Genomic DNA, 19,973 nt, shown 5'->3' on the forward strand with positions numbered 1-19,973 from the left:
GATGGATCGGTTTTCACTACAATAGTGTAAATGAATCACAAAATCCATCCTTACAAATAGGCTGTAAGCCCAAGCATTACTCTGGATCTTTTCTTTCAGATTCTAATCCCTCCCTATTCTTGTCGAGGAGATTGTATTTATACAGAGCTTAAGGTGAAATCGTGAAAATAATAGCAGCTCCATATATCTCTCAACAACCGAGATAATAATAAAAGAAATTAAATTAGGTGTCTGTTTCTGTTGAATCACAGGCCAAATGTAGATCGCCTATGTTTGATAAAGTGCCCAGTTTAGCTTGTTGTTGAGTTCGATTTATTTTCTATTGATAACCACTGAGTAGATTGCCTGACAAGATCACACTCTTCACGGTATTAGTCTTCATTTAAGATTTTTCTTTGACTTCCTCTATCTATTTTGGTTTGGATATCGACATGTGTTTGAGTGGTTGTTGATCGAATGATCTATTCAATTTGGCTCAAGCGTTTCCCTCAAGGATTTCTTTAGCCAAAGGATTGACTTGCTGCCCACGCGTTGGCCCTTTTTTAGTTTTTGTTACAACAATCTCCTCATTTTAGAACCACATTGTGTCACATGGTAGAGAGTGTTCGGAAATCCCGGATCGAACTATTACTTCTTCCTTATCGACGTTTGGTTCATCCTCGTTTCAGTCAAACAAAGATTATTAGTTCTATTATTAAACTGAACTAAAAATAAAATTGAAATCTAAACAGAACAAACTTCTGCCAAAACCAATGAAAATAGACTTTTTTAATTATTATAACAGCGGCCCCATATGGAAGTGACAAGTGGCAACAACCGTGTGGTATCGGAGAAGAGCTTATCGCAACTTTTGAAATGATACAAAATGAAAATCTTGCGATATAGGAATGATCTAATGCGGTTGATGTAAAATTCTATTAAAACATTATGATAAAACCAATCAAATCCGCAACAATATTGATGATTAGAAATTAGGTCTTACCGGAGGTTCCATTTTTAAAGTTTCAATAAAGTAGAGGATGCGATTTGATAATTAAATCGTAACTTTCAAAATTGGGTTTGTGTATCAGAGATTTGAGCATATTGGAGATCAAAAGCGATGTGATATCACATATCGGAGATCAGAGGATATATGATATCGCCTATAGGAGATCGGAGATAAATGGTTATCGAAAGTTAGAGGTCGGAGGTTCATTGGGTTATCGGCAATGAGATGGAGTGATATATCAAAGTTCGGAGATCAGTAGAGTGTTATATCAAAGTTTTTTTTTAAAGGTGTTTTGCAACAAAACACTGATATGGCATTCTCCGATAAGAGGGAGCGGAAGAGGGTTACGTAGTATATGTGTCTTTTGTCTAATAAACTACAACTAATTTTATAATGGTTGGACTTTGGTTGTATGATATGTTGAATTAACACTCTGAAGTCTTATAAAATGGGTTTTCCACATTATTATGAATCGGGGTTTCGACCTCGGGGAATTCTAAAAGGGTTCCTATTATGTCAAAGCTCTCATATCTCTGATATATAATAATCACTTGTTTAATGATTAAGGCCTAAATCTTATGCACACTTCTTGGTCTCGCGGGCTATGTTTTATTAATCTAAGATGTTTAAGACAAAAACTTATTTACAAATTTTACTAACAAACAAACTTAATCAAACTTAGACAAATCATAAAAATTGATGAAAATGAGAAATTGGGGGTTGCCCAAAATCCCTTTTCATGTAAAATCTCGAACCTGGGCCTATGGGTTATGGCCCACAAAGCCTAAACAGAAGAGATTTAACTTTTAAATCGTGGAGCTTCATTAAATATTGAACCATTCAATATTATAGGCAAACCATGATTGATGTCACTATAGCATACACCCATATTAAAGAATTCAATTATCCTTCTTCAAATATTCAAAAGCCACAGCTTTACTTCAAATTGTTAAATTCTGCCATGGCATGGACTTCAAACTAAAGCTATTCATTAACCAAGAATATCACTATGGTCGGTAGAGATAACTGATAATTTATAAAAATTGGAAGTAACCCGACATCCGCCAGGAATCCATGATTGAACGGCGTCCCCACGCAGATCCAAAATCCACACAAGATCCATAAGTTACATATGTGATTGATTAAATTAAATTAGAAGTAACACATAGCATTACGGCAACCACAGTTTAATACTCCAGCAAATGCTCAATCGATCTCAACATGCATCGATCTTTCCACAGCTCAAATTGATCAAACATTCCAAGTATTATAAGCGCCATTACAATTTGTATCTGAACCCGTTCACCTATATATACGAGATAGAATTAAACACACATGTACGCAACAACACTAAACCCAGGTTTATATATTAAACAACACGGTTACAAAATTAAGGCATTTCAGCCTTAAGAACGAGCTCACGCTCGGCTACATCTTGCCACTCACAAATTACCTCACAAACAGATATCTCTCACCCCTATCACACTACACATATATATACAAGAGTGTTAGATTGGAAGCATCGATCCTATCCTTTGTTTTTCTGCATGCATGACAGATAAGTATCCTTTATCCGCTTTAAAGCCGCTTTAAATATGCTTTATCTGCTTTAAATCTAATTTTCTGCTTTAAGGCAGACTTTCCTTTGTTCTGCTTCTGTGGCCCATGTTTGCTCGCTTTGTTGCTGGGTGCTCCCGCATCATACCCCCGAGGCACAAAAATTTATGACCTCCTGGTCATATGCTTCTCCTGGTCTTCGTAATAACTTCAACTTGTGAGCTACAATCTGCCTCTGCAACAGCAAGTCCTCCTTGCTACATCTTACCTCACCAATCCTTTCCTCCGGATCTGGTCTTTTGGTAATCACTCTAGGCTATTGCAATCTTCTCACCTTCCTCTACAATCTTCTCACCTTCCTCTGCTGCTACCAACATAAAATATAAAGACCATACATACTTTATCAAGAACTGTACCTCCTTCCACAGAATCTTTTTCGCGATAAAATCCCTTTTCATGTAAAATCTCGAACCTGGGCCTGTGGGTTATGGCCCACAAAGCCTAAATGGAAGCGATTTAACTTTTAAATCGTGGAGCTTCATTAAATATTGAACCATTCAATATTATAGGCAAACCATGATTGATGTCACTATAGCATACACCCATATTAAAGAATTCAATGATCCTTCTTCAAATATTCAAAAGCCACAGCTTTGCTTCAAATTGTTAAATTCTGCCACGGCATGGACTTCAAACTAAAGCTATTCATTAACCAAGAATATCACTATGGTCGGCAGAGATAACTGATAATTTATAAAAATTGGAAGTAACCCGACATCCGCCAGGAATCCATGATTGAACGGCATCCCCACGCAGATCCAAAATCCACACAAGATCCATAAGTTACATATGTGATTGATTAAATTAAATTAGAAGTAACACATAGCATTACGGCAACCACAGTTTAATACTCCAGCAAATGCTCAATCGATCTCAACATGCATCGATCTTTCCACAGCTCAAATTGATCAAACATTCCAAGTATTATAAGCGCCATTACAATTTGGATCTGAACCCGTTCACCTATATACGAGATAGAATTAAACACACATGTACGCAACAACACTAAACCCAGGTTTATATATTAAACAACACGGTTACAAAATTAAGGCATTTCAGCCTTAAGAACAAGCTCACGCTCGGCTACATCTTGCCACTCACAAATTACCTCACAAACAGATATCTCTCACCCCTATCACACTACACATATATATACAAGAGTGTTAGATTGCAAGCATCGATCCTATCCTTTGTTTTTCTGCATGCATGACAGATAAGTATCCTTTATCCGCTTTAAAGCCGCTTTAAATCTGCTTTATCTGCTTTAAATCTAATTTTTTGCTTTAAGGCACACTTTCCTTTGTTCTGCTTCCGTGGCCCATGTTTGCTCGCTTTGTTGCTGGGTGCTCCCGCATCAAAAATAAAACAAGTGTAAATAAAATGAAAATTAGACCTGAAATGAAGTAAATAGACTCAAAGCCTACATGCAATGCAAAAAGGGTCCCCATAATTTTATTATACGACTAAAATAAAAATTAAATGGGGGGTTGTTGAGTACTACAACACTATGTTAGCCAGATATTTCCTTCCCTTGTATGCAAGAAATTGTTAAATCTCTTCTAGGTTTCCTAAATGAATATTTACAACTAGTTAGGGTTTAACCATTATATACAAATATACAACACGTAGAATCACTAAAAAACTATAGCTAGTGTTAAGTTGTAAAACATTTTAAAATGATTTAAACTTTTTACAAAAAATAATAATTCATAATTATAAAAATTAGAATTGAATTTTAATGCAAAAATAAATTGAAAAACAATGTAAAAGAAAATAGCTATAATCGTTGATTCCTCTAAACAAACTGAAATAAATTTCAACTCGCTTTAGTGAATTTTACATTAAATATAACAAAAGAAATAAAATGTAAAAATACTATCTATTAATGTATCTTGGCCAAGAGAATACAATTAATAAAAGACTAGTTTTGCTTTCCCATAAAATAAAAATAATCATTCATTTGATATAAACTAGGGACATTTGTTCATAAGAAATGAAAGACAAAAGAAGACATGAAGAAATCAAAAGAGTCGCATTTCTAATTCTATTTGCATCAATAAACATAAGTGTATAAATATGAAATTATGCAAAACATTCCATAAATTTAGATGTACATAACACGGAACAAAGTTAAATCTTATAGATGATAATCATGAGAAAAGAACTTGATTTGAAATCCAAAAAAACACATTCATTCAAATATGGATAGATGAATAATTAATCTTAATGCCAACTCTCTGAAACACAGTCAAGCGAGTGACATTATCTAAACTTTAGGATCTCCTGAGTCACAATCAAAGAAACCACTAAAATTTGAGTAGGTAACAATGACATATTAAAATTAAAGCACTTGAGTCGTTATATTAAAAACGTTTAATATGAAAATTTTACAACATATTGTATATTTTTTTTTTAATGTCACCAGATGCAGAACTTCATCTATTGCATCCCCCCTACTAAATGTTTTGATCATATACTTATACAGAAATACCCATACAAAATTGTCAGAGATCATGATCCACATAATCTTGGTATGAAGGCTTATCCCACAATTTTTGACCTTATAGTTGATATCGACAATACTTTAAAAATAAACAAGTATCATAAATAAATTGACATGTCAGCAAGAAGCAACAACTGAAAAGTGTAGGGACCAACCCTATATATATATATATATATATATATATATATATATATATATATATATATATATATACATATATATATATATGTATGTATTTGTTATAAATACTAAAAATACAACCATAGGAAAATAACATTGGGACTAAAAATTTATTAAGAATTATATAAAACTTTCCTGAATTTCACTTTATTGAACATATCATCTAATTTACATGTTATTAACTAAAACCATAATGAAATCATACAAAATAATATTATAACAACATAGGTACTGTTCACTAGGAGACGAGATTCAAACTTGACTTGTCGCTATTTGCCCTCCTTTGTTCTCAGTCGCTTCCAAATGTGAATGTCGATGTGCTTAATCTGAATGCAATGACCCACCAATTGACCTCCCAACCTACTCCTTAGGTACTCTCCTTCCTCGCAGACCCCCGAGCTGCAATGGGGTTGTACAATGGAGGAATGAATTAGCTAGTAGAGGAGAGCACTCCTTGGCTCAAGAGTCCCCTCTCTAAAGTCCTCTACCTCACCAAACTCACTATAGCTCGTAGTCACTACTCTCAATAGGGTAAATAAAAGTCACTTCTCCCATGGCCTGGCCCTTCTTTTATAGGAGTCCTCATAGGTGACACTTGTCATTTCATGCATAATTAATTATTTTTGATAATTCAATAGTTTGATTATTCACCCACCCATGTGTCACTATCTCATAAAGGGTCTCCAAAATTATTTACTTAAATCTTAATTTAAAACTAATATTTTTCCTCACCTCAACAAGATTCCTATTTCTTCTCCTAGTTGTCTCTTGATCCCCCTTTTTACTCCTTAATTTGTGTTCATTACTAAAGTCAATTTATAAGTCAAGATTTGATCCCCTATCTACTCCGTAATTTAACTCAAGTTATCTCTTAGATGGATATTCTTATGTTGGTTGTTGTCACATGGAGGTTCTCTAAATTTCTCTAAAATTTAATTTATTAATCTTATTTTAATTCACCATCCTCTTCTCTTAATTGGGTTTAACTATTTTAGAATTAATAGTTATCCTTACATTTATTTCCCTCTTTCCCCTTTTTACCTAATTAAACTACATTATCTACCTAATATTTTCCAACATGGGAAAGGTAGAGTTTTTAAGGTAAAATATTTTATTTCTTCCTATGATCCTCTTAACCCAAGTTTTATTCTTGATTTAATTACCTCGATTTCTAACATCATTTACCCTTGATGTGAATTTACCTAGTTTTCATATCTTGACTATATTTATTAATTTATTTATTTTTAATGATTCCAAGGGTTCCAAGCTTGGTCGTGCCCTTCAAGAACTTCCCTTGAAGTTCCAAGGGTGTCACGCCTAATAGATTATTTGTGATGCCAAGGGTGCCAAGTTGGTCGTGCCCTTCAAGAAATTTCCTTGAAGTTCCAAGGGTTCCATGTCACTTGCCCTTCAAGCATTCAATGGCTACGAGGGGAAAGTATAGGTGCAAAAACAAAGGCCACTATCATCTCTTATGTTTCCTGCTATAGTGAGACTAATGGTGTCGGGGTTCAAGGAATTTGCCTTGATGCGTGCCCCCCAGGTAAAATCCTCATGAGAAACCCAACTTTGGGATCGGTCCTCATGACGTCATGATCTTCAAGGTGAAGGTGTTTCAACCTTTTCAACCTAAGTCACGACGGGAGTGCTAGTGAGTGAGATCAGGGACATTGTCCCACCCCTCCCACGTAGTTCCATCCAATTGTACGACCCCATCACCCATATGTGAGTCATTCAACCAAGCAACTAATATGTGCCTACAACCACTAACATATCATCAAAATATAGATAAACATATATATCAGGTTTCAAAATTGACTTAGAATTTTAAAGACACAATATAAATTTTCATCAAACCAGGTGTCATCAACTTGTCATATGTGAGTGCCTCTGGTGGTTTCCTGCCATACTTAATAATCATCAGTAACAAGGTTTCTCATTGTTTTTCATTGTCATAATAGCATCATCAACATCACCTAGTCATTCATATCATTGTTCATTGTGAACCAGAACTAATGCAAGTAGGTAACATAGTAGACACATCCATCATGGCTATCATCATCATAAAATCAATGGAAACATACATATCCATCAAAGCTATCAACATTGTAACATCAACAAAAACATACCTATCCATCAAAGATATCATCATCATCATATCAATAGAGAGCATACATATCCTTTACTGCCATCATCATCATAAATTTAATATAGGCCAAACATAACCATTAATGCTACGATCATCATAATATCGATAAAGAACATTCATAACCATTAATGACACAATCATCATAATACCAATAGATAACATACATAACCATTAATGCTAACTTCATCATAATATGAATAGAGAACATACATAAACATCACAACCACTAATAATAGAGTCATGTGCCCAGATCCTCAACCTGAGGTCCTCAAAGAATAATGTGTGGGCCTTAGGGCTAAATAAATGTTAATGTCATATCACTGTCAGTCAACTAGAGCGGGGAGCTACATAAACCCCCTCTTAATAATAGACTTCATCTCGAAATCCTTGGAATAGGTAAGGAAAATAGTGACACATCTCCTCGGCATCCTCCCAAGTAGTTGAACTGGGACTATAATTGTCCTACTAGACCTTAACCTTGGTCCACTAACTGTTGTCTAAGCTGCAATGTTCGCTGGTCCAATATGCGAACTGGTTCGGCCATCACTGTTCCCTCATCTAAAACCTGCAAACGACCAAAGTCAATAACATGCAAAGGATCTGAAACATAATGACGTAAAACAGAAAACATGACATGCATCATGCATACACGCTAAATATGGAGGTAAGGTAAGCCTATATGCCACCAACCCTTTCTTTTCTAAGATTTCAAAAGGTCCCATAAATCGTGGAGACAATTTTTCTCCCTTTCTAAATCTTATAGAGCTTTTTTTTGGCCTTACTCTTAGGAATACCCTATCTCCCTCTTCATAGCTTCGGTCTACCCGATGAGCATCATCATAGCTCTTTTGTCGATCTTGTGCTTCTTTTAGCCTTCCTCTAATCATAGTCATTTGTTCTTCCATCTCTTACACCACTTCTGGTCCTATTAATACTCGGTCCTCTAATCGATCCCAATTGAGAGGTGTTCTACAAGGTCTTCCATATAAGAACTCAAATGGTGCCATCCTGATGGAATTCTGATAACTATTATTGTAAGTAAATTCCATGAGGGGTAAAAATTCCTCCCATCTCTTTTGTTGGTCCATCACATACATCCGAAGCATGTCTTCGAGGATTTGATTAGTCCTCTCTATCTACCCATCTGTCTTAGGGTGATAAGTAGTGTTGAAGTTCAACTGGGTTCCCAAGGCTTCTTGGAAACTGGTCCAAAACCTTCTTGTAAACACTGCTCCCCTATCAGATATGATCTTCCTAGGCACTCCATGTAATCTCATAATCTCATCAATAAAAACTCTAGTTATTTCCGCTGCTTTATATGTAGTCTTAATGATATGAAATGGGCGCTCTTGGTCAACATGTACACCACTAAAAACATGGAATCATGTCTTCTTGAGGTCATTGGTAGTCCCACAATGAAGTCCATTAATATAACTTCCCATTTAGATTTTGGTATCTCATGGGGTTGCAATAACCCTACTAGATGTCTCTGTTTAGATTTTACTCGTTGACACTCTAAGCATCTTGTAACCAATTTCACGATGTCCTTCTTCATCCCTTTCCAAAATAGGAGTGGTTTCAGGTCCGCACTCATCTTCTTAACACCAGGGTGTGCCATGTATACTGCGTGATGTGCTTCATTCAAGATTAACTGGCGTATATCTTCATTCGGTGGTAAATATATCCTTCCCCAAAATCTTAGTAGCCCATCATTATCAAGGGGGTATTCTTCATATTTTGGGACCCTCATTTCATCCTCCCTCAAACTTTTGCTAACCTCTTGATATGAGGTGTCTTTAAATTGTAAATCAAGTAGTTTCTCCCTCAAATTTGTCTATAAGGGAATGACTGAAAGTATTGAGGCCTCCTACTTAAAGCATCATCCACCCTATTCATCGTTCCTTTTACGTAAGTGATATCAAAATCATATTCACTAATTAGTTCAGACCATCATCTTTGTCTTGCATTTAAGTGGTCTTGAGTGAATATGTGTTATAGCCCACAATGGTTAGTCCTAAGATCAAACTTCCTTCCTAGAAGGCAATGTCTCCAAATCTTTAATGCATAAATAATTGCTGCCATTTCTAGATCATGGGTTGCATAGCTTTCTTCATGGGTTCTAAGTTACCTTGATGCATAAGCTATTACTATTTCTTCTTGCATCAACACACAACCCAACCCTTTCTTGGAGGCATCAGTGCAAACCAAAAATTCTTGTTCCATATCTGGCACCTTCAAAATTGGTGCTGTCGTTAATAACACCTTTCACCTTAAGGAATGCCTCTTCACATTTTTTATCCAAATTAATTTCTTGTTCTTTCTTTGAAGCTCGGTAATGGGGCTTGCTATCTTCGAAAACCCTTCAACAAATCTATGATAATACTATGCCATGCCCATGAAACTTCGTATTTTATGAACATTGGTTAGTGTTGGCCATTCCATGATGGCCTCGATCTTTACTGGGTCTAATTCAATACCATCCCTAGAGATAATGTGCCCAAGATAATAAATATTGGTTTGGTAAAAGGAACACTTTGACAACTTCCCATATAATTGGTTTTCTCTAAGACATTGTAGAACTATCCTCAAGTGTTCGTCATGCTCTTCTAGGGTCTTTGAGTATATCAAAATGTCAGTGATAAAGACTTTTACAAACTTGTCTAATTAATCCCAAAATATTCCATTCATCAAACTCATGAAAACACCTAGGGCATTTGTCAATCCAAAGGGTAAAACTACAAATTCATAATGGCCAAATCTTGTCTTAAAGGTTACCTTTGGGATATTTTCTTCCTTGATTCTCGACTGATGATATCCCGACCTCAGATCTATCTTTGAACTCATAGTTTCCCCCCTCATTTGATCAAATAGGTCATCTATCCTTGGGAGAGGGTATTGGTTTTTTATCATCACTTTTTTCAACTGGCAGTAGTCAATGCACAGTTTCCAAGGCCCATCCTTATTCTTGACGAAAATCACAGGGGCTCCCCACGGAGATATGTTAGGTCATATGAACCCCAAGTCCAACAGTTCCTTTAATTTGATCTGCAATTGCTTTAGCTCTAGAGTCAACATACGATAGGGTGCCTTTGCAATAGGCTCAGTTCTTATTTTAAGGCCGATGGTTAAATCAATTTCCCTTTTTGGGGGTATCCCGGGTAGTTCTTCAGGAAATACGTCCTTAAATTCAAAAAGAAATGGATGTTTATCAAGGTTTTCATAATCACCCTTATTGTTTAGAGCTACCACCGAGAACATTTGACATCCCTTTCACCTATATTTCATTAGTTGCATGGAGGAGATGAACCTCAGGGACACCCCTCAGTTCTTTCCCTTTAATGATTTTCTTTGGCCGTCACTGTTTGTGAAATTTAGAATATTGTCTTTGTAGTCTAGGAGTGCCTCATGTCATTCCAACCAATCCATTCCTATAACTACGTCATAGACTCCTAAAATTGTCGAGTACAAGGATACCTTGGTCTTACATACATCCAGGTCCACCTCACAATCCTTTACCATCCTTCCTACATTTCTTTTCATAACATTTGCCATTTCTACATGTATAAATTCATATTGTGCAATTGATTTATGTTTAATCCTTGCTAATTTATTTAGAGAAATAAAGGAATCAGTAGCTCATAGATCTATTAAAATGAAAAACTCATACCATCAATATTACCTAAGGTTTCCAACATAGTGGACTCGTGTTCAACCTGGCAATTGTTCACGCTGCATGGATTCGATGGGCCTTCCCTAGATCCCCCACCATAGTTGCATTCTTAGTTGAGTTAGTATTACCTATCTTTCGAGGGAAATCCCTCTTGTACTGAGGACCTCCACAAGTCCAACACCCCCTCTTAGGAGCTTGGCTCCTACTACTAACTGAACCGGGAGCCCGGAACTCTGGTGGAAAGATCCAAATTGTTCAGATCGGTGCTGAGGAGGTGTGACTTGGTGTTGTCGCATAGGCTGGTGCTGATGTGGTTGACGATTTTGTTGAGGTACCCTGCTCGAGTGCTAAGTTGGATGTCGATATGGTGTTCTTTGATTTCTTGTTGACCATTTTGATGATTGAGCATAGGACCCCCTTGTAAATTTCTATGTTCCATATTGTTTCCACTTGGTACTCCTGATCTTGTGGACCTTGTTGACTTAATAGGTCCACTTCTCACGATCTCCTCCTCTACAATGATTACTTGCTGAAGTGCCTCATGCAAGGTGTGAGGCATTAAGATTCTAACCTTGGCCCGAATGTTAACATTTAGTCCACACACAAATTTGTTCACCTTGAGATTTTTTGTGTTTATGTGAGGGGCATAGCTAAGTAATTCTATGAAATGAGCCTCATACTCTGGTAGTCTTTAATGCATTGAATTCATTTAGTTGCCTCTGAAGGAACTCCTCTGACAGGTAACATTCTCTAAATTTATCTTCAAATAGTTCCCAAGTTACTCCTAATATATCCATCCCCAATTGGGTTAATAATGTCTTCCACCAAAGTAGTGTGTTTCCCTTTAGCTGGAATATACCCATCTTGGCCTTCATATTTGACGTGTAATCTCTCAGGGTAAAGTACATAGCCATGTTTTCTAACCATGCCTCTGTAGATTGACCACCCGTGGACCCCCAAAACTCTGGAAATTTTACCTTTTCCAAATGTCGACATACATCATTTCTTGTAGTGTTTTGGGGTGCTTCATTTTGTATGACAGGTCCTCCATGCTCTCGTTCCAAACAATTTACTAATGCCTCATACATGTGTTGGAACAATCTCATTAAGTTCAATACTTCTCCAGTTGGTATATGTTCTGGTGTTGTGATGTTTTCCTCATCATTGGGTGGGAAGGTAGGAGTCGGTTGTTGTGGTGGTGCCATGTTGCTCCCTTTAGTTTACCCACTTCTTCTTGTACCTCTTCTAACCATGGTTTACCAATGAATCCTGCCACAATTTAACATGATTTTTTTTTATAGGATATAAATAAATAAATAAATAAAAATTAGCTAAATGTCATAACCAACCTGGGTGGTTCTATAATTTATTGTTATGTTTATATACTTCCAAAGGAACAATCTATGCATTTAAAATTTCTTAATCATATAATTCGTCTATCAATTTCAAACATTCAAATAAGATTTAATCAAAGATACCATCAATCTACTCAACTAGTATGCTTAAACCACATCATGTCATGTAAATGGTAGAGGTGGTTGGTAGCATTATCATAACATAAATTGAGAATGTCCTTAGTAAGAAGAGAGAAAATACGTTTCTAAAGTTTTATGATTTTATGAGCTTAGCTATCAACAAACACAATTAAATTAACATTTAAAACTTAAATTAAATTTAAATCTTTTATATATAATCATTAACATTAACACATACATATATCATCACAAATTAACATATAATTTATTTTGATATTAAAATGTAACATAACTTATACTCTATGAAATAAATCCAAATAGGACATCCCCTATAATGATGTGTACCAAGCGAGCTATATATAAAGTATCATAGTACCTAATAACTAATATTTCACAGTAGATGGGAATTTTGCAATCTATTGTATCTAATGTCGAAAAACAAACCAGAACATAATTCTGAGAGAGAATACCAAGTTCAATTTTCTGTTGAAAATGCCCATCATTAAATTTGCACAATCTCCCATCTAATATTTACTTTTTCAAAGGTTCTGAAAATGCTATAAATGATAATGATGATATAAATACTACTAGCATGTTTACAATTTTTATTAAATATTAAAATTCCTTTGCCCTCACTAGGTTTAGATTTCGAATCCTTTGAAGTCCGTTGGAGGAATAAAAGCTTTTCCCTTTGTTACAAATCGATTGAATTTGTGAATGCATGTACTGAGATCTGTAGGAATCTAAGTAATCATGGAAGTCAATTCGAAGGCTCATCCATTTCTTTTGTACATTATGTTTTTGAGGCCTCTGCGACAGCTATTAATGCTGGCCTCCAAACCCTCATCTTTGAATGCCATTTAAGTGGATCTAGAATCCAATGAGCAGCATGGTGAGGCTTTGGTTAGAGAGATGCCTAAGCTTCTGCAGCCAGAGATTGTGGCTAAAATGACTGGCGCTATTTCCAATGTTGCGTAGACTAGATCCATTCTATAGTCCCTTGGAGATCAGACATATCATGAGGGTGTGGACGAAGCCCGTTAATGTGTTGCAAAGATTAAGCACAATCTTTCTAGGCAATTGGAAGAAATTGCCATGGAGGATTAGAGGATTTTTTTTATAAGAGAAAAACAATTTCTCTATGGCCTGCGGCTATCTCATAAATCTTCCAGAGAGAAAGAGCCTTCAATGAATATATTAATGTGCCACAAAATTTAAAAAATAAACTTGTGAAACCCTCAGTATGAAGCTAGAGCAGCCATGTGGCATTTGCAGTGCTAAACAAATTGAACCTGGAAAGTATACGGCTATTAAAATGTAGAATTTCGTCTTTCAAATTCTTAATAAATTCGCTTGATTTTATCTTTAGAAAATATGTTTCAAAGGTTAAATTCTTTTTCTGAAAAATGTCGAATATGGTTTGAGAAGCTATTCTTTGTTTTGATACATTAACTTTCAAATTTTTGCAGAGATTAACCATACATTTTTTCTGGGCTTCTGAGATTGAACTTCGAGAGCTTTGTTATTAAACTACAATTTTTTTCTAGGGCCTAATCTCCTTAAGCTGTGAGATTTTTAAGATTATTAATAACCTGTGGTCGAATTTACTTTGAACAAAGCAATCCATTCTTCTAAAATTTTCTCCTTTCTGTTGGTGCAAGCAGCTTGGATGTCCTACGAAAAAAAATAACGAAAAATTCTGAAGGGTAGCCGTCTTCAAATCTGGACATTTTCTCCTCAGCCGTAAGTGAAATTCCTACTGCAATTCTAAATAAATCGAGATTTTGAGACTTGGGGTTTTAAAATTTTAATTTCCTACAAGCTTACGTAAATATTTCCTCATTAATTTAGGTGAATTTCCTCATTGAACTTTAGCGTTAATTTTTCGAAGGTATTTCACTTTGAGAAAAATCGTTTTCCTTATTTGTGAAATTTTTTCTTATTTAATTATATTTGTCATTTTCATTATAGTATAGAATTTTTTCTCGTATCTTAGCATTGCGAAATCAAATGGAAAAAGTTTCATTATTAAATTATTTTCATTATAAGGTTTTTACCATTTATATCTTGAGTAAAGTGAATGTCTCTTTTGGAGAAAATTTGTCATATTAAACACAGTTGACACGTTGGTGTTGGACTTTTGTTGGTAGATGCGAGGTCTCAGTTTCGAATCCTGCGAGGGTGCTACTCTTCCCTTACCAATTTGAATGTAGTAGATATTTAACAAAACTAGTCATGCATACATGGGCTTATAGGTCTCAAGGGTTCAACATAGCTCTGATACCAAGTGTAGGGACCAACCCTATATTTTTTTTTTAAATACTAAAAGTAAAACCATAAGAAAATAGCATTGGGACTCAAAAATTATTAAGAATTATGTAAAACTTTCCTGAATTTCACTTTATTGAACATATCATCTAATTTACATGTTATTAACTAAAACCATAATGAAGTCATACAAAAGAATATTATAAGAACATAGGTACCGTTCACCAGGAGACGAGATTCAAACTTGGCTTGCTGATATTTTCCCTCCTTTTTTTCGGTCGCCTCCAAGTGTGAATGTCGATGGGCTTAATCCGAATGCAATGACCCACCGGTTGACCTCCCAACCTACTCCTTGGGTACTCTCCTTCCTCGCAGACCCCCGAGCTACAATGGGGTTGTACAATGGAGGAATGTATTAGCTGGTAGAGGACAGCACTCCTTGGTTCAAGAGTCCCCTCTCTAAATTCCTCTACCTCACCAAGCTCACTATAGGTCATAGTCACTACTCGGACATAGGGTAAAGAAAAGTCCCTTCTCCCATGGCCTACCCCTTCTTTTATAGGAGTCCTCATAGGTGACACTTGGAATTTCATGCATAATTAATTATTTTTTATAATTCAATAGTTTGATTATTCACCCACCCATGTGTCACTCTCTCATCAAGGGTCTCCAAAATTATTTACTTAAATTTTAATTTAAAACTAATATTTTTCCTCACCTCAACAAGATTCCTATTTCTTCTCCTAGTTGTCTCTTGATCCCCCTTTCTACTCTTTAATTTGTGTTCATTACTAAATTCAATTAATAAGTAAAGATTTGATCCCCTATCTACTCACTAATTTAACTCAAGTTATCTCTTAGATGGATATTCTTATGTTGGTTGTTTCCACATGGAGGTTCTCTAAATTTCTCTAAATTTAATTTATTAATCTTATTTTAATTCACCATCCTCTTCTCTTAATTAGGTTTAACTATTTTAGGATTAATATTTATCCTTACATTTATGTCCCTCTTTCCCCTTTTTACCTTATTAAACTACATTATCTACCTAATATTTTCCAACATGGGAAAGGTAGAGTTTCTAAGGTAAAATATTTTATTTCTTCCTATGATACTCTTAACCAAAGTTTTATTCTTGATTTAATTACCTCGGTTTCTAACATAATTTACCCTTGATGTGAATACCTGGTTTTCTTATCTTGATTATATTTATTAATTTATTTATTTTTAATGATTCCAAGGGTGCCAAGTTTGGTCGTGCCCTTCAATAACTTCCCTTGAAGTTCCAAGGGTGTCACACCTAATAGTTTATCTGTGATGCCAAGGGTGCCAATTCGATCGTGCCCTTCAAGAAATTCCCTTGAAGTTCCAAGGGTGCCACGCCACTTATCCTTCAAGCATTTAGTGGTTACGAGGGGAAAGTATAGGTGCAATGGCAGAGACCACTATCATATCTTATGTTGCATGTTATAGTGAGACTAATGGTGTCAGGGATCAAGGAATTTGCCTTGATGCGTGCCCCCGGTAAAATTGTCATGAGCGACGCAACTTTGGTACCTGCCCTCATGACATCGTGATCTTCAAGACAAAGGTGTTTCAACCTTTCCAGCCCAAGTCACGATGGGAGTGCTAGTGGGTGAGATCAGGGACACTGTCCCACCCCTCCAATGCAGTTCTATCCAATTGTACCACCCCATCACCCATATGTGAGTCATTTTGCCAAGCAACTAATATGTACCTGCAACCACTAACATATCATCAGAATACAAATAAACATATATAGTAGGTTTCAAAATTGACTTAGAATTTCAAAGCCAAAATATAAATTTTCATCAAACCAGGTGTCGTCAACTCGTCATATGCGAGTGCCTCTGGTGGTTTCCTACCATACTCAATAATCATCAGTAACAAGGTTTCTCGTTGTTAGTCATTGTCATAATAGAATCATCAACATCACCTAGTCATTCGTATCATTGTTCATTGTGAACCAGAACTAATGCAAGTAGGTAACATAGGGGACACATCCATTATAGCTATCATCATTATAACATCAATGGAAACATACATATCCATAAAAGCTATCAACATTGTAATATCAATAGAAACATACCTATCCATCAAAGTTATCATCATCATGATATCAATAGAGAGAATACATATCCTTTACTGCCATCATCATCATAAATTCAATAGAGACTAAACATAACCATTTTGCTACAATCATCATAATATCAATAGAGAACATGCATAACCATTAATGCTACAATCATCGTAATACCAATAGATAACATACATAACCATTAATGCTATCTTCATCATAATATCAATGGGGAACATACATAAACATCACCACCACTAGTATCTCAATCACTAATAATAGAGTCATGTGCCCGAATCCTAAACTGAGGTCCTAAAAGAATAATGTGTGGGCCTTAGGGCTAAATATATTTTAAGGTCATATCATTTTTAGTCAACTAGAGCAAGGCACTACAAAAAGACTAAATGTGGAAATTCATACTCGACTGCACAATTGCATAGATTACCTATACAATACATGTAGATACAATCAACAAACCATATTTATTTGTAATAGTGGCTAAATAATTTTTATTTTTTAGCTACTATTAATGAAATTAAAAAACAAACAAACAATTATTCATACCTTTTGAAATACATGAAAATAGAAAACGATTGACCCAAAAGTCAATCATTTTGAAGCAGTAACATTTTGCAGTGCAAAAGTAATAATCACATTAATACTAGTAGATTTAATTACTACTTGTTTCTCAGCCAACTATAATTTTCCCTTGAGATCAGTAATCTCTTTATTGTGTTGTTCTGTTAGAGATTATTTTTGTAGCCTAAGTTGTCTATTATCATCCTGCAATTCATGAAATTTATGTTTGAGATAAGAAACTATGAATGTGAACTTCTCCTGCTAGAACCAAGTTTACAAACATTTGTGTGAGTCCTTTTTATCCTTACAATCATTGTTAGACCCAAATGTAGCATTGTCAAATTTGTTGAAGACAAATTTATCTTTGAAATATTTTACCAACTTGGTTTCTATATTTTACTCTTTAAGTGAAGGTTCTATCTGGACAAGCATGGATGTGGCTGAACTTCTCTTAAACTTGTTTCTCTTGACTAGAGAAATCTAACGGGAAAGCTATTTACTTGTAACTTGGGATGATGTGATTATAGTTTTCTAATAATTAATTGTTTTGTTTGCAAGTTCACGCTAGTTACCACACACAGAGAAATATGGTCTGGCTTCAAAGTTTCTAAACAGAGTGGGATCAAAGTTTTGTTCAACAAAACCAATTTTAATCCTTTTGGCCATATTATGGGTAATTCGAGTGAATACCAAATCTACATTTTCTTATTTGTGTCATTCGAAATTCTCAATTGAGATAATCAATTAGGGTTTTCAAGAATTGAACTTTGATGAATTGTGGAAGCCATGGTTTCTGAATAACTTTTGTGAAAACCCTCCTCAACTTATTCGACCTTTGGCAAGATTTTTTCCCCACCATTTCCTAAAGGTTTTACAAAATTGTTTATATAAAAAAAATCTTACTACAAATTCCCCCATTTGAGACAGTCAAAACTAAACCAAAATCTGAATTAACCCATAGTGAAAAAAACTCCTATCAGGACTCTTGAAACCCCTTTGGTAGACCATGAGTAATTGAAAATGATAGTAGAAAACAAAACCATATCAACCCTCACATGTAATATAGCATTTGATAACCAAAAATAATTCATTCCATTTTCCTTTTAACAAGTTTATTGGCATACCTTTAGCATTATAAGATTTTTTGTTGTAGATGAGGAACTTGTCCCATGGAATATTCTTGACCAGATTGTTATTAGACCACCTCCCTCCTATGGTTTGATAAGTAACTTTCATAATTAGAGCTTGATTTATGCGAATTTCTACATCTCCAACCTACACAACCTTGTTGTTGCAAGTATGTATGAAAGCCTTAGTGAACTCAACATTGTGCCCTCAAAAGGCCTATATAAAGTCCCACCAACCCCCTGCTTTGAACAAGGCCAAATAGTCCTCGTAGGCTTCTACTGTCTCAGCGCCAATGGGTTCGATTATCACAATCAAGGCCATTAAACGAGACAAGGATTTGACATAGGTTATTTATAGATAAATGGAAGAGCATTCGATTAGGTTATGACATAACAAAGGTTGATAGATAAACATACCAAAGGCTTCTATGAAATATTCAGAGCGAAGTTCAAATGGGGGTGAAACAATGGTCGATTAGTGAATTAGGTTTTTGGGAACAATAGGTTTGAAATGACACTAAGGGTTTGAGTATTGAAAATACCGAGTGGAGTAATTAGGGTATAAAACATAATGGAGAAATTCACCCTTGAAATTATTCATTCGTAACTACAAGCCAAGTGTTGAAAGTGCAGTGCACCACTAAAACCAATATTTCCACATAATTATAGAGACCTATCAAACATTGATTACAAACCATTCCACATATGAATGATCCATAATATGATATAAATTGCAATTGTAAGGTTTAAGAGCATAGGAAATCAACGAAAATGAAACATTGAAATCAAATAAATTATATTCGAATTGCATAAGCCATTCATCATAAAGGTTCAATCCTTAGTTTTAAAAGGATTGGAATCATATAAACATGTAAATCAAACTCGAGATACCATATTCCATGTGATTTAAATCTTATTCGAGTTGTAACAAGTCATTAACAAGAAAAGAATCAATCCCTAATGTTAGTATTAGAATTATGAAATAGTGGTGCCCACATAGCATAACAAAAATGAAAATAAGAGTGTGTCCAATATTTCAAGAAAACCTAGGGACAAACAACAACTCACATATTATTCATAATAGTATTGGGCATTGCAATAAATATAATTGAAAGTTGGTGTGGCATCATGGGTGTTGGCATTGATCTCAACGGTAAGTGAGTATTTTGAGGTTCTAAGATCAAATATGGGTTTTTCAAGATTTAGCGAAGGTTTCAACATTTTCTGGACATTTAAATGTGATGGAACAATTTCTTGTTATGGCCTTTATGCCAAATACATCTCATTCCACATAAATGGCCTTTAAACATGCTTTCACA

Source organism: Pinus tabuliformis, chromosome 3_1, assembly GCF_031772625.1.
Source record: "Pinus tabuliformis cultivar Carrire ecotype Pingquan chromosome 3_1, CPIR1, whole genome shotgun sequence".
Taxonomy (NCBI): Eukaryota; Viridiplantae; Streptophyta; class Pinopsida; order Pinales; family Pinaceae; genus Pinus; species Pinus tabuliformis.